The sequence below is a fragment of the Triturus cristatus genome, chromosome 4_2 (assembly GCF_964204655.1).
Source record: "Triturus cristatus chromosome 4_2, aTriCri1.1, whole genome shotgun sequence".
In the NCBI taxonomy this organism is placed as follows: domain Eukaryota; kingdom Metazoa; phylum Chordata; class Amphibia; order Caudata; family Salamandridae; genus Triturus; species Triturus cristatus.
The window spans coordinates 514,755,081-514,771,423 of NC_140586.1; the positions used below are offsets into that span (position 1 = coordinate 514,755,081).

At 43.4% G+C, this 16,343-nt stretch overlaps 1 protein-coding gene across 2 annotated transcripts in view; it reads left to right on the forward strand.

Annotated features, from left to right (window-relative positions):
• The window catches only part of LOC146834646 (calcium-activated chloride channel regulator 1-like), a 1,200,823-nt gene that overhangs the window by 1,078,261 nt on the left and 106,219 nt on the right, over positions 1-16,343 (forward strand). The window lies entirely within an intron of this gene.

Here is a 16,343-nt window from a genome sequence, read left to right on the forward strand (position 1 = left end):
CAGTCGTCATAAATCTGCCCCAGAATGTAAAAATCACCTTTACTAAAAGATGCATCTTTATATTCTGAGTTCAGGCATACTAAACTTTATTTTTCTAACTAGTTACCAGGGCCAGTTATGTTTATAAGATGTTATAAACAAACTCCCCATTCTGTCCTATGGGAACAGATAGCCTTGCAATAGTGAAAAATGAAATTGGCAGTAATTCAATATCAGGACGTGCCACACACAACCAGGGCATTTCCTACCTTTCACATACACTGCACCCTGCCCACTGGAGTACCTTGGGCCTACCTTAGGAGTAACTGATATGTAATAAAAGGGAAGGTTAGGGCCTGGTCGACATGGCAGTCCCAGACTGCACACAGGCTCTGCAATGGCAGGCCAGAGATACATTTACAGGCCATTTGCGTGGGTGGCACAATCCAGTGCTGCAGCCCATTAACAAACTGAATTTGATTTACAGGCCCTGGCATGCTCAGTTCACTTTACTAGGGACTGACAGGCAAATCAGATATGCCAATCATGGAAACACCAATCCATAACATAGTTCATAACAGGAGCTATTACACTTTACCACTGATCAGCAGTGAGAAACGTGCACAGAGACACTAAACCAGCAAGACAGAGTCAAACCGGGAAGTCAGAAAGTAAAAACTCAGGGGAAACACGCCAAAAGATGCCAAGTCTAACACGCCCTTTGCCACTTCTTAAACAGAGGGCCGCACCATATTTACAACAACAAGGTGCAGCCTTGCCTTTCCCCCTGTTCTGGCACTAAATTTAGCTACCTAGCGCCAACGCAGGCAGCCTTGCACCATAGTGCAAGGTTGTCTGCGTTGCAGGGTAAGATTATTTATGCGCAGGAAGGTGTCCCTTCCTGCATGTAAACAATCTTTAAATGGTGTTTTGTAACTTCTATGTCTGAAGCTTAATGCAGCAGACATAGAAGTTGCAAAACGTCATTTTTTTTTAAATGATTGTTTTTATGCAGGAAGGGACACCTTCCTGCACATAAACAATCAATGGCCTTTTGCTATTTCTATGTGTGCTGCACAACGCAACACACAAGGAAACAGCAATAACGAGGAGAAATTAAATTGTATCCTCGTTGCGCCAGGGTAAGACCAGGTTTTCCCTGGTCTTAATTTTGGCACTGCCCCAAAATTACACCATCCTTGTAAATATGGGGCAATGTCAAAATCAGTGGGTGTTGCGGTGGAACGCCCACTGCAACACCCATTGCCCACCCCTTTCACGCTGAGTATACCATGAAAGTGTGCCTTATTCACAAGGCAGCATTAAGCCACGTTAAGTGGCTTAACGCTGCCTTGTAAATATGGTGAAGCCTGTATCGCCACCACAACATTGTGAAAAGTGACATTGTGTTGACGATAGGGGCTTCTAAATATGCCTCGCAGTTCCTTCGCAACAATAAAAGTTCCACTTTCCATCTTATGATAAGGTTTGAGTTAATGAATGGACTTCCGTTTACCCCAAACTAAGCTGCCAGATCTGTGTTACCTCTGCTTCATATGTCTGTTGAGAATATTTTACACAGACTGCACTGGCTTGCAGTTACTAGGAGGAAGTTCTCTGTTTAGTACATAAAGATATGTTTGGGTTAAAAATAAGCTGGTTAAGTACACTCCTTGACATCTGCTGACTTCTTGCCTCTAACCTTCTCTGTATCCCCGCTTAAAAAAAGGCTCATTTAGAGGTTTATGCTTTCCTTTTCTGGCCTCTAAATTGTGAAATGAACTGTTTTTGACATAAAATCCACTGCCTTCTAGCTGCATTTTCAGAAGAAGCTAATTAAAATCTACCTTTTCTTGACTAAAGTTCATGTTTTGTTCCGGATTTCTCCTTATTCATTGCCAAGAGACCTTTGGGTATTAAAGCATTGTACAAATATCCATTTTATTTAGTTTAATTCACTAATGTGAACTGCCTCCAAACTCATCTTTAGCCAAAGCTGAGGAAAAACCGTGGATGTTTAAGTCACGAGTGACGGCAGGGGCGGCTGAGCAGTAGTAAAACTAAAACCATAATAATTAACGTTATTATCATATTAGTTTTCCTTCCTGTTCGGGGGGGGGGGGGGGCAGGCAGGCCGGTCAGGGGGGGAGTGTAAAGAACACTCCTAAGTGAACATGACTGTTTGACCGGCCCTCTTTGCGCATGTCCGTTTGACAGGCCCAAGAGGGCCGGTCAAACCATCATGCGCACTTTGCATCATCCCCACCAGGCTGCATTACACAGCCTGGTGGGGAACATGCAAAGCCTCCAAGCCCCTGTCTGAGCTCCAATACACGGTGCTCAGACCAATCACAGTGCTGCTTAAGGCAGCGTTGTGATTGGACAGGGGGTACTGGGAGGTTGGGAGATTTCTGTTGCGGCTCAGAGGAGACAGAGCAGAGACAGCAGCACCCGGCGGCACACAGGTAAGAATGTTTATTTTTATTTGTTTTATTCCCCCCTCCACAGCCACCTCTGCCCACCACTCCCGCTTAGTAGCAGCCTCTACTGGTGGACGGTCTCCATCAGTGCAGAGTGGGTCCATGTTCTGGACTCCATGTCTGATCAACACATGTGGCCACCATGGCATAGGATCCAGCCTATCCAGATAAAAATGCTGTATGAATAGCATGTAAATGTAGTGTTCGGTGTGCAAGTGGCAGATGATTGACGGAACAATCAGATCTTACAGTTTCAGCAGATTTTCTAGCTCCACAGTTGATATTATCACAGTCTCTCTCCTCACAAAACATCTGCGAAGAATGGGTTGCTTTTTTGGTTCCAAAGACCCTGAAAATCGATTTGGAAACTTTCATCTATCTCTCCCTTGTGATCATTCCCCTTTGAAGTAGCTACATCAGAAACAGGCAATGTTTTGCCCTATCAATTGAGAAGATGTTATTTCAACACTTAGGACCAGTAAACCAGGCTGTCCTGGTGATATTTGTCCTGTTTCATTTTTACATTCATACATTAAAGTAATTCCTCGAACTATTACAAATATACTGAACTGTTCACAATCGCTTGGTGAAGTTCCTTTGAAGTGGACAAAACGGATAATAACTCTTCTTCTGAAAAAAAAGAATGCAGATAGATAAGTAGTAAAAAACTATCAAACTATTTACTCTTCTTCCAGCTTTATTTAAGCTTACTGAAAAAGCCGCAGCAGAACGACTGTCAAGCTTTTTGGAAGATTCCAACTGCTTTGACTCTTAGCAATGTGGCTTCCATCCCGGTAGTGGCACAGAAGCAACTTTAGTCCTAGCTGTAGAAAAGGTCAGAATGATCTTAAATGAAGGTGTTTCTGCTGCAATTTTGGATCTCTCAATGGCATTCAATACTTTGGATGATAATATATTGTTGAGTGGTCTATCAGAGATCAGAGGTTTGCTTTATGGATCAATTCTTTGTATTACTCCATAAACATATTGCCACATATAAAGTACAGGGCTTCCTGCCTACAACCTGGAGGCTGACTGCTGAACTCTTAGATGTGACATGAGAATAAAACAAAATGAAACCCTAACAGTCCCCATCCCTCCCTCTTGGTTCACTCATTCGCGGTGAAGTTTAGGTCTCTGTCACTTTGCAGTTTTGTCTTACCACCTCTGCATTTCCCACCTGCCTGTGGGTGGCCGGTTGGATTAATGGCAGTGTCCATGGAATCCAGAATCAGTTGCATTTGAGGTATTTGGGGCAAGTCAGTTTGTTGAACTCTGCAGACAGAATACTTATTAACAGTGCCCACAGTTCACGATATGTGTCTAGTTTGAGATTGGTAGCTAGTGATAGTTTTTTAATGCCCACTATATGCCATAGCTTATATACCCAGGTCAGACAGGATTACTTTAGAAGGCATCCCAGAATCATTGGATGATCATCCAACTACTGTAGAAGTCATTTTTCACATCATCAGACATCATCAAGCTCTTGAAGTCATCAGCAGAGTTTAGAAACTTGAGCATGATGATTCAAGGAATGATTTAAAAATGAGTATCTGATTACTTCACAAGGTGTGACTATTCCTGGTGACTTCAGGAGGATTTCAAAAGGAGTATCCGATGACTTCACAAAGTGTGACTATTCCTGAGGACTTACCCCAAGAATATACCCACTATTTTGGTTTCATTTTTAGTCATAAAGGTCCAACCTGCTGTGTGATTTCAGAATTATTTGCTGATTACTACTCAGTGAACACTATTTAGGTATGAAACAAGTGTTCTTTAAATGCAAATTAGCATACAGTGTGCTTCACGATGCTATGAAAAAAGTCAAAGCTAAATATTGTTGATTTTTTTATTTTACATCAGTTATATTTATAATAATCAATATATTGTAATAAAATGTTCAAAGCATGTTAATTTTGATTCCACTTGATCAATTGTAGGTAGGGCCAATGGAATTAAGCAGCAATGGAGTACGGAATTATTGGGCATTATTTTCTAAACCATGCAGCTGGGTAAAACAAAGTATGAATTCCAAGAATGCAAATTATACAACACATTCTGTGAAATTGCGAAATTTAGCTACTTGACATTTTAAAAAGGGGTTACAGGCTTGAGCAACTTGGAACTTTACATTCTTTTTTAACTGTGCGAAGTGCGATACTGCAAAGTAATAGAAAAAATTGCAGCTTCAACAGAATTCTTCAGCAGTGAGAAACCATTTCTACTGTGACGACCTTTGGTGGGTGGCTGTGGTCTCCATCAGAGACCCTACCTGAAACATGCATGCTAATCAGATTCTGAGTCTAACATTATGCCCCATCTCCTGCTACTGAGCTAAGTCACTTGGTCCTACACCCTCATAGACATTGCTTCCATACCTGGAGCGTCACACCGGTCCCCACCTTTTCACTGTCAACTGTCCTACCTTGGAAAACCAAAGGTTGGAACACCCTGAGGCTGGAAGAAAGTCCAAGTTACAAATTTCAGGTTAAGTGGCTAAAACTTTGCCTTGGTGAACCTGGGAAGCTTCAGCATCTTCACAGAGGGTGTAGTTTCTCGACTTTGTGGGTGAAGGGTGAATATTCACCTGCCTCTATTTTCATCACATAGAGAGATGGATACAAAGTGCATCCCAGTGCTTTAAATAACTATACACCCACTCAGCCACCAATTACAAATCCCTTTACTAAACAAAAGTCAGACCGATTGACTTTATCACTGCTTGCAATTAATACTGCATTTTCTATCTTTCACATGAAAATAGTCTGTCTAAATCATGTGTATGTACATGCATATAAGGAAGTGTAAAATCTGCATAATTGTTTTTACAATTGATTACACAAAATTATGGCGAAATTGAATAAAAGTGTGCTAATTATTTGAACTGCAAATCCATAATTTTGTACTATGTTGTGCTGTTTTTAGTACAAGGACGCATTTACACAAATGCACCGTGAGCAACAGCTACTCGCGTTCTGTTGTCCACATCCGTTTGCGGTCAATTTTTGCCGCAAGTTGCACGTTCAATGGTGCATAATTTCATGTAGCAGGCGTAAAATTCCACAAATTACATAAATTATGGCAACCTAATTTTTACTTTGCCCAGTCCTAGTGTATATATTTAGTATTTGTGTAACGCAAACCATGGCAAAAGGATGAAAGGCGAGCATACTGTCAAAAGATTGCATGGGAGGGAAAGAAGGCATCTGGCAGTACGAGGCTGTAACTTATAGAAGACGACATTCCATTATTTAGAGGAAACAGCAGCCTTTACTGAGCACCAGACCCGTATGCAAATATTCCGACGGTGTTGGCCGGTTTTCCTGTTCTAAGTCAGCTCAGTCAGCCCAATGTTTGTCGCAGGGAATTGCAAGTCACTTGTTTGAATTTCTGCAGGGTGACTGATTCTTTCAACCTCTTCAGCAAAAATCAGAACCTTGGTTTAATTAACAAGGACAGGTATGACATAATGGGGAGGGACAATCCAGGTTGTTGTGTGTATTCTACAAGTTGGTCACTCATAATATTAATTGCTTCCAAATGATGTATTCAGTAAATGTCAAACACCAACAGCAAATCTCATTCTGGAACCATGATACTACATGAAGGACAGGGCCCTCAAAACTCCTGTAAAAGCCACTGAAAATCTTGATCCCCACTCTCCAGGGCTTCTGGGAACTGTTTGAGGCCACTGAACGTGAAGAGTAGTAACCACCCAGAACCCAGTCTTCATGAAGATGATGTTGATCTTATTTGAAGCCCAGCTCAGCCAAGCATGGTGGAGCACCTCCTATTGTAACCCCAACCTTTTGACACTTTGATCTCTTCGGCCAGCAAATATGTGTGAAGCCGTTATGAGACAGAAGAGTAGCATACCTTTTCATTCCTGAGGTTGCTTTTGTAATCAGTGCAGTGGAGCGGAGGCTTGCCATTACATTTGGAAACATTAATAACACTCATATAGCAGTCTAGGGTTATGTGATAGCCCTGTACCCTGGAGAGTATAAACCTTTTAACAAAATTCAAAATACATTTAATTTATGGACAGAATGCTGTACCCACAACTGTACTTTATATTATTTAAGTCACTGATAGAATGCGGTACCACATAGAGCCAGAGGCACCAGATCAAGTGCTTTACATAAGTTCCAAGGTGACTACTACGCACTTGATGAGGGCACGACATTCTATAAATTACCAAGTGGTAATGCTATTCTTTTTTGAGCAGTGACTAGGAATCTTTATGTTGGGAAGCATGTTACAGTGTTTGAGAAAGATACATGCTATTCCTGTAGAATACAACTATCTGTGGCTTCACTCAACATTTTATCTCTTCTGAAATGCTTGTTGCATTCTGGGGTTTTCAGTCATTAAAAGTGAAACTATCAGTTCACGACGTAATGTGCTGCACGTAAAAATTCAGATATGCATATCTTAATTGGCACATAAACATAAGTGCCAATATATCAGATTCAGGTGGGAGACTCCCGATTTTTTGAAAGCACAAATGACTATATTTTAGTGACTCACCTTAAATTGCCTTTGCTTAAATAGACATTGTTTCTAAAAATCTCACTTTCTTTTTTTTAAATTGTATGCATAAATCATCCCTTGGTGCGCACGTATAATAATTTACCATTGCATTGCTCTTAAAAAAAATTAACATTTCTTGTTTTGCACCCATTCCCTCGTTCTTGCACATTCCAATCTAGACGTGATAATAGCCATGTCATGTCGTAACTGTGCCCCAGTGGGCCAGAAAACCCTGGTGAGCCATGCCTAGTGTGTGGGCCATTTGTTGGCCCGTAAAGATTTTAGGGGATAGTTCAGGGGATTAGATAAGCCCAGAAGTGTGCAGACAGGGAAACATGGGATTTGAGTGTTAAAGACCCAGTCAATGGTGTTCAGAATGTCCACTAGTATTGGACCAGCTTCAGGGAGTCCCACAAAAGGTGCAATAATGTCCTGGTATTCCAACAACCCTCCCAGCACTCTTGATTCCACTCCAGGTTTCATTTCTGCATACGAGCGGGCATTAGGTACCAGAATGAGGCAATCTTAAAAGAGTTGTCTACGCTTGATGAGCTGTGGGCGATGTGCTTTACCTGATAGTAGACCTCCTCTCGTTCTTTCAGTGTGTTTGTGGCTTAATTCCAATACCCATCTTTTCTGCAAGGTAGTCTTTTCGTGTGTTTGGTGTGGGATTAGGAAGGCATATACTTCAGTGATAAGGCATTTGTCATCACGTTTGCGATAGATCCATTTCTAAAAAGGTAGTAGCGGTCTTTGTTCATGGGGTTTAATGGAGAGATATTTCTTTTAAATGTTTTTCGCCATTTTTATGTGATAACTCCCTAACTGTCTCTTGTCCTCCCTTCAGCTTGTCATGTTTATCTCTCAACCATGGACTTCCACAAGGCTCATCACTATATTCGATGCTGTTTAAAGTTTATGTGCGCCTTTTGGAAAATTGATTGTACAATTTAACTGTATAGCAATTAGTTATGCTGATGATACACAGCTAATAGTTTGGCTAGACCTGTAGTTTTGTCTCTCTTCTTCAAATTTGAGTAATTGCATCTCTGTAGTTCGATGCTTGATGGCAACACCTTCCTTAAATTGAATACTATCAAATCAGAGATTCCTATCCTAGGCAACAACATAGCTAATTGAATCCAGACTGCCTGGCCATTATGGGTGGGTAAGCCACACTCTCCTACTAAGGCAGTTAAATATCTAGGGGTTACATTTGATTCCAGCTGTAGGAGAGTAGGATCTGCTTCAAATGGGTACCCCCACTTTTTGCTGGTGTTTCACTGTTTTTCGACTTTAGTCTGGCTGTGGCCCTGCTAATCAGGACCATAGCCTAGCTGCTTCCTCTCTAAAATGGTTTCCATGTACACTAGGTACATACCTAATTGGATTCTGGAGTGCCTTATAAGCCCCTAGTATTTGGTATACTATGCACCTAGGGCATAGGTACCCCAGAGGCCTACCGGGGTCTGCAGCATGTATTATGCCACCCCTGGGAAGCACCCCAAAATGACACCGCAGGTCTGCTACTGCAACCTGGGTAAGGGTGTGCTTGCATCTCTTACTGTGGTATAGGTTACCTATATCACTACCTTATACAGACACATATAAACCTATAAGCCACTCCTATGGCAGGCCTTGACAATCCTGAAGGCAGAGTGCTTGGTTTTATGTGAGAGGGTGCCCCAGCATGAGCTGAGCCCCTCTGCAGCATTCGGAAATCCTTCCTTATGCCTGTTCTGTGATACAGCCATACCATATACTCTTAAGTGCATTATAACCTCGCGGTAAATGCTAACTTTGGAATGGCTGCATCAAAACATGTCGTGTTTGGTGTCAAACGCTTTGGAATACTACTCCCCCACCAGTTCTGGCAGCAGGGGTAGCATTCCACCCTTCTAGAGGGAGAGACATGTTCACACTGACTAAACCCGGTTAAATCCTTTCAAAGCCCTGGCATCACAAAATGGATGCCACTGCCACAGACACGGGTCTGGCCTCCTGCTGCTGACCGAAACTCCAGCAGGGAAAGCCTGGACAATAGGTTTCCTGTCACGAGGAGGTGTAGCCACCTCACCAGACAGGCAGATGTGTATTGGGGCAGGGTGGGTGCATTCACAGAATGCTTTTGAGACACTGCCTGGGGCACACAAGGTGTCCCTGTGCAAAGCCCGGTTCCAACTGGTTGCAGGGGCACTCAGCCCCTGCTCTGGCGTGAAACTGGACAAAGGGGAAGGGGTGTAACCACCCCCACCCCAGGCCCACCCATAGTTGGGGCCCTAGAGGTAGTCCATCCCCTAAACTTAGTATAAGTATAGGAACCCCGTCCCTAGGAATTTAGATTACCCTGGACGAACCTCTGAAACATATATCCTGGACCTTCGACTTTCTATCTCGACTAGAAGACAGAAGAAATCTGCCTTGGGGTCAAGGAGTGACTCCCCTGCTTGGCAGGCACCAAAGAAGCAACTGACCAGTCTGCATAGCTGAAGCTCCTCCTGGACGCCAAAGTCTCTGCATCACCAAACGTAAATTTTCAGACTTCCCCGAGGCTACCCTGAGTCCACAGCAAAGCTGAGGCCCGTGGCTATCGTGGGTAACGTGGAACCGTGACCCCTGGACACCATGAACTTTTGCAGCAACAACACCTTACTGGTCATCCTTGAAGTTGTGCTTTGGGCTCCGAGTAGCTCCAGCCTTGAGCACTTTTTGCACCGAAGATTGTTGGCCTCCACTCCACGAGTGACCCGTGGGCCAGCTCCAAGTGCGACTGCTTGAGGCTCCTTTGTGATCACTAGCCCATTGGCTAGCAGGTCCCCACGAAGGCAACTCCACTTCTAACTGTGCTTTTCTGGTTGCTCCAGGCTTGTGCTTACTTACCCTCACTGGGTGAGTCCATCAGATCTTGCTTGACTGTACCGCAGTCCTTTCTCTGATTTCCTGAGACTTGCTGTTGCCAAGGCTTGTTGGGTCCTTTGTGGTCGCCAACACCGCAGCACTTGACAGACTTTGTGGGACAGCTCGAATCCAGCTTGTGGACTTTGTTGACACCTCCTGGACCTCGTGGCTGAAGAGTCAAGACACCCAACAACTCACCTGAAGCACCCGACATCTGTGGGCATTGGTCCATCCTGCCTTAGGTCACTGGCAAGTGACCCAGACTCTGTCCCCTCTGCTTTCAAGTTCCTTACATCCTAGATCCAGGCTTGGATCTCTCCGGACACTTCTCCTCTTCTCGGCAGCAGCAGTTCTTTGCAGGCTTCCATTGGAATCGACGACTCGACCCGACACCAAAAGACACCTATGCACCCGGCTTCCCTGGGTGAGGTAACTCAAGTACTCCGGTACTCTCGAGGGTGCTAGCCCTATAGCTGTCTTAGTCCAAAAGGGTTTGGTCCTAGTTCGATTTGAAGTGTCCCTAAACTTTAAAATTCCAACCGCGACATTTCCCATAGAAAGTAATAGGAACCTGCGTTTGTGTTTCCACACTGCATACGACTCCCGTGGGTCCCCGAAGTCCCTACCTTGGGTGGCTCCTTGGGGTCCCAGCGATTCTAGAGGCGATAGGCACCTTGCCTATCTCAGTCGTGGTTCTTATACCACTAGTTTAGTATATGGTTTGGTACGCCCCTAGGGCCCAAACGTGTATTTGTGCTTTTACTGATGCTTAAACACTTGTAACTGAAGTACTTCGAACTCCAGTCTCATAAAGAGACTAGAGGGGTGTGATTTATCTTAAATACATATATTTTGAATATATACCTGGTGTGGTTGTCTTTTCATTTGATCATTCAAGAGATTATAGACTGGTAAATCAAGCTGCTTTACATTCCTTCAAGACTTAGCCTGAAGGCTTCTCTCCATAGCTACCACTAGGATAGCTTTCACATAAGGTTGTCTTTAACCTATCACCATAAGGGGTTGTTTGGACTGGTACAAGGTGCCCACTAGAACTAGTGGACAGCATATACCAGGCCACCTTCTCACACCAGCCTCTCTGTTATTACACAAACAACCATGTTGTTTCTAGTTGTCTCTATTATTTGAAGTTATCAAAAGAGGTATTTCCCTTTGTAACACATGAGCTTCATGCTCAAGTGGCTACATTGCAAATTATGTCAAGAATTGACTACTTTCATGTTGGTTACTTGGGGTTGCCAGACTATTTAATTCATAAGACAAGAACACTTGGCTATGAGAGCAAGACAAGAACGACTCTATACTGGCTTCCAATTAAACAGTGTATTACATTTAGGACACACAGTCTTATGCACAGAGTCTATTACAAAAACTGTAAAATCCCCGCTCCCATATTACTTTACTTCTATGCAACTGGAAAATAGCTTTGATCAAACACCCAAAAGCAGTTGACTTATCTACTCTCATTCCACAACTCTGGAACAACCTTCCCCTTCAAATCAAATGCATCCTCTTGCATTTTTAATTTTAGGAACATTTTAAAAACACAGCTTTCCTCTTGGAATTATTGACCTTTACTTTTGTCTTGTACCTAACACTAAGATGCCTGTGTTGGTGAATATACACGTAACAAATGAATCAAAATAGAAATTCTGGGCCTCATTTACAAGAAAATGCCGCAGCAGGGCACCACAAGCCCTTTGGCTGCGTCACGCTGCAACACTTTCAAAGCACAAGGATGTGTCATATCTACAAGACTATGACTGATCCCTTTGCTCTCCCCTGCACTGGCGCACAATTAGCTGCCATGCGCCGACGCAGGCAACCTTGCACCATGGTACAAGGACGCCTGCGTCACGGGGATGATTGTTTATGTGCAGGAAGGTGTCTCTTCCTACACATAAACAATCTGAAATGGCGTTTTTTCAACTACTATGTGTGCTGCACACTTAGAACTTGTAAAACTTCATTTTTTTAAATGATTGTTTATATGCAGGAAGGGCCACTTTCCTGCACATAAACAATCATAAGAAATGAATTCCAAGTTCTATGTGTGCTGCAGAATGCATCATGCATAGAAAGAGGAAAAAAAATGGGGAGAAATGAATACATTTTCTCCTTGTTGCGCCTTCCCAGGAGAGGTGTAGCATTCAGACGCATTTCCAGGTTTATGATTTCAGTAAATATGACGCATCCATCATGTCGCAAGGAGGGCGCACTGAGAAGTGACGCATGGCTGTTTTCATGCAGCGATGCGTCACTTCTCATAAATAAGGCCATTAGTGTGAAGGAATTCTATCCAGTAGACTTGCCTGTAGGTATGATTAATGCATCACTTTTGGGGTGTCCGAGTAGCTCTATCCCTGGGAAAATAATAAGTATGTTTATGGTTGCTTTTTTTGCAAATTGTTTCAGTTGATTTGTATTACAGATAATGTACTTGTTCCCTTGGTGGAGAACTGACCCCATTTTACACCGTATTTCTGCTTAATTTAACTATAGTTTCGGCCCTTTTTAATGTAGACCATTTTAGATTTAATGAGTGATTGACAGTACTGTAATCAGAAAACGTCCCTTGCAGCATCAATAAAAATTGCAGCACATGTCCATACCGAAAAGCTTTTGAAGTACAAACCCTACTTTTGGTAGTAAGTAGTAACCAGGGTTTTGAGCAAGTAGACATACAATTTAGCTTTGAAACTAGAGAATTACTGTGATTCATAATTTGTGATCAGTTATTCATGATATATGTGCCATTTAAGGGTACAGTGTGGTACAGGCACTGATCGGCCTCCTCTTTGTTGCCTGGGTAGTCTGCCAGTATGTCATGTGGATGGAGCAACAGCTCAATGTGGGGGCAACGGGTCAGAGTCAATTGCATTTCTTTCTTCTTCTATTTCTTTGTCAGGTCTGCCTAGGTCTAGGGAGTAGGCTGGGCTTTTAAAGGTGGCACCATGCTCCACTCAACGAAAGTTGAATGGAAAACTACAAAGCTGTAGTGGAAGGAGGTTGGCAGCAGGCAGCTTGGGTGAAGGAAAACAAGAGCAACATTGACTACAGAATAAACATGTGCCACTCTTGCTGCCTCCGAGGACGACACACTGATGAGCCTAGAGATGAAGGAGTGTTCGCTGAGGAGAAATAATGACTCTGGAAGCATGAATGGGGCAAACACCAACCGACCATGGATGTAACTGTATGATAGTAAACTTTCCAAGCCAAACCAATCAGAGCCTCCGTCCAATCCTAGAGGCAGACAATGGGTAGGAACATAAGCCCTGTTCATAGCATCTCCAATAGTCACAATTCCATAGATAAAAACACTGCAATTTAGGACGGGAGGTCAAAAATTGTATTTTTACTGCTTTATGTGGCTTAAAGCTTCATTCATTTCAATACAAGTTAAAGGGGGATTTAAATTAGCCTATTTTTTTCTGATTACCGACTTTAGTTTCCCCAAATGTTGGCATTTATGCAATACCAGGAAACCTATAAAAACCATTATGAAACCCCAGACCTACAAAAAAATCAATAAGGATGCACAACTGTAAACACAATCTCACACCTCCTTGTACTTGATATAAACCTAATATCCTCTCCAACATGGTAATCCAGTCTAAGGGCAGAATTCAGGGTGGTTCTTAGTACTTGAGTGCTCTACAAGTATTGCTCCTGCCACCCTCTGTTTGGAGGGAATGTGTTCCCTGGGTGCCACAGCAGAGTCAGGGGGCTACCCCTCTGTGCGAGGCAGTGGCGTAGCTAGGCCTTATGCAGCCCATGGCGGCCCCTTCATTTGCCGGCTGAATGTAAGGGCGGGGGTGCTGGCGATTCTTGCCTCTGCCGACCCACGACGGCCGCAGGTAAGAGCATTGGGGTGGTAGAGGCCTCCGCCCCCAAACTCATGCAACCCGGGGCACACTGCCCCCCCCCCCCTTGCTACGCCACTGGTGAGAGGGAATTGGCAGAGTGTACGGCCTCATTAGCCCCAGCCCCAAGGAAGAAAAGAGTGAAGATTCTTTGACAATTCGAGCTCATTTTTCCCAATGTGGACACATACTTAAATAGGCGAAATGCTGACACTCAAGATGACTGACAAACCTGTTTTCAAAATGTGAATGATACTTTCGACAAATCAGTAGCTGAAGGGTGCAGGTTATGTGTCTTATTCTATGTATGCAGTTATGTGGGCTGATATAAAATGTGAATGACACTTCCAGCAAGCAATGGCAGAAGGTGGCAGTCCCAAACCTCTACTCTCGGTAAAAAAAATGTCATTACATTGTTTTTCCCAGAGAGTTAAAATTGCCAAGCCAGGCTTGAAAACAAGGGCAATAGCCACAACTTTTATGAGGCTTCAAAACTCTAAGGTGCACTGTAAACAGGGCCGGCTTTATCGCTGGTGGTGCAGGGTGCAACAGTCGTTTTTTGGCTCCCACCACCCATGACCTCCTTCTCCATGAATTCCCTCACTATCCCTCTCCAACAGTGTTCCTCATGTCGCCATCGTCCCTCTCTGACATATATTTCATTTTTCTAATGCACTACTCATAGTTCTCTCACACTCAGTTTTGCGATCTGCATGATACACGTTATTTGCAGCAGGTACATTATCCCTCTGTACTACTTAATGATGAGTCAAAACTGCCACTAGACAAATTTCCGATCTCTCACCAGCAGTAACATTATTCACCAAAGTTATCTGCTGGATGCACACGGAAGTTCACTGCTTTTAAACCCATAAGTTATTTGTAAACACAGTACCCCCCACCAAAGTCAGCGCCACGTGAAACTGCATCATTCACACCGCCCTCAAGCCGGCCCAGAGCGTAAAATCCTCTTCGCACGCAGGAATGGATCTTTATTCTTTATGTTGTGCTGCAGGAAGATCCTCAGCTTCCCATCGCCCACCCCACCCCTCCTCAACAGGAGTACTAGCCTAAGGCATAGGGAAGGTCCAGGTGGAACGTATCAAGCAGAAATGGAATACTTACAGGCAACAAACTATCAGAGGAAATCAATGTCATTCTGCACAGGCACCGCTCATTTCACTGTCTAACTTAATACAGTAACTATTGATTTTCTTATTACAAGTGGGTAGTTCAAGTTTCAAGTTTGACAATACTTTATTTAGGCAATTAAGTCCTTCAAAGTATAAAACAGCATAACATCTGAAAGGTGTTAAGGAATGTAAACGGTACATTAAAAGAAATACTTCCTAAGTAAATGATACAGTTCATAAACGGTCGAGCCATTGATAGGGTGTGGAAAGGTAGGGCAAACAGGTGAATGACGAGTTATTGATGGGGCTACGAACGTTGCAACAATTACATGTTGAGTTGTCTTGTCACATGTGTATTAATTATTGTTTCGCTTGGGAATGTGGGTTGATACCATTCTAGATACAGGTTGCGCTTTAGTGCAAGCCTTCATTATGACAGGGGGAGCAAATCCAAGAAATGGATTAGTGCTAAGTGCGTTGAGTCGTGGTCAAGACTACATCGAAAAGTAAAAGATCCTATGGTTGATAAGCACTAAAACCAGGGGTGATGACAAAGTCAGATATTGAGGCTAAATATACTAAAATCAGCTGTGTCATTGTGCTGGTGCGGAGGAATACCTAGTTATTGTTACAGCAATGTTGCAGAAGACTGGTAACATTACTTCTTCCATGCACCTGAGAGAGGCAGGGTGAGGTGGGAATGCAAGGGTGATTGGGGTTCAGAGAGGGTGATGGGCCAATATAACTTACAGCTGCGATAGTCTGGCCGAGTTCGCATAGCAACCCACTTGTGGTGACTTGTCAGTAGTGGGGGAGAGCGATGGCTTGCGCACCTAAGCTCATGGAGGGTGTTCTTGGTGATGACATATTCCATGTTTGATCTTATGTGGGCCTGAATGAATAAGGGGTATGTAGTGTTAAGGTCAGGTGTGCTTTGTATTGTATTCTAAAAGTTCTGAGAGTTGGCTATGGTGGCGTTGCAAAGGCCAATAGCTTACCTTAGGTCGGGGTGCAGCAGACAAAATTCGGGACAGGGGATGGTGAATAAAAGTGACTATGACCATAACCTACTAGCCCGGCTTATCTAGCAGCATGCCTGTGGAGTATAAGTGCTATCAAAGAATGTGTGAGTTAGCACACGCAGGCTCATGAAACAGAACTCATATTAAGACAAAAGCTATGCATCACATCTTACAACCCAGTTGCGGTTGGTGGTAAGATTGAGTCTCTTAATATTTTATCAACTTTGGTCAAGAATTTAACCCACCCGCAGATTGCTTGGGGATGGGAATCATTCAGAAGGAAGTCAACAGCTGCCTGTATTGTCCGGGACCCTTGTCTGGTCAATATGTGGCGAAGAAGTTTTCGGCAATCATCACTTAGTGTTGGGCAGATACAGAGAAAATGGGGTAAGGACACGTGGATCT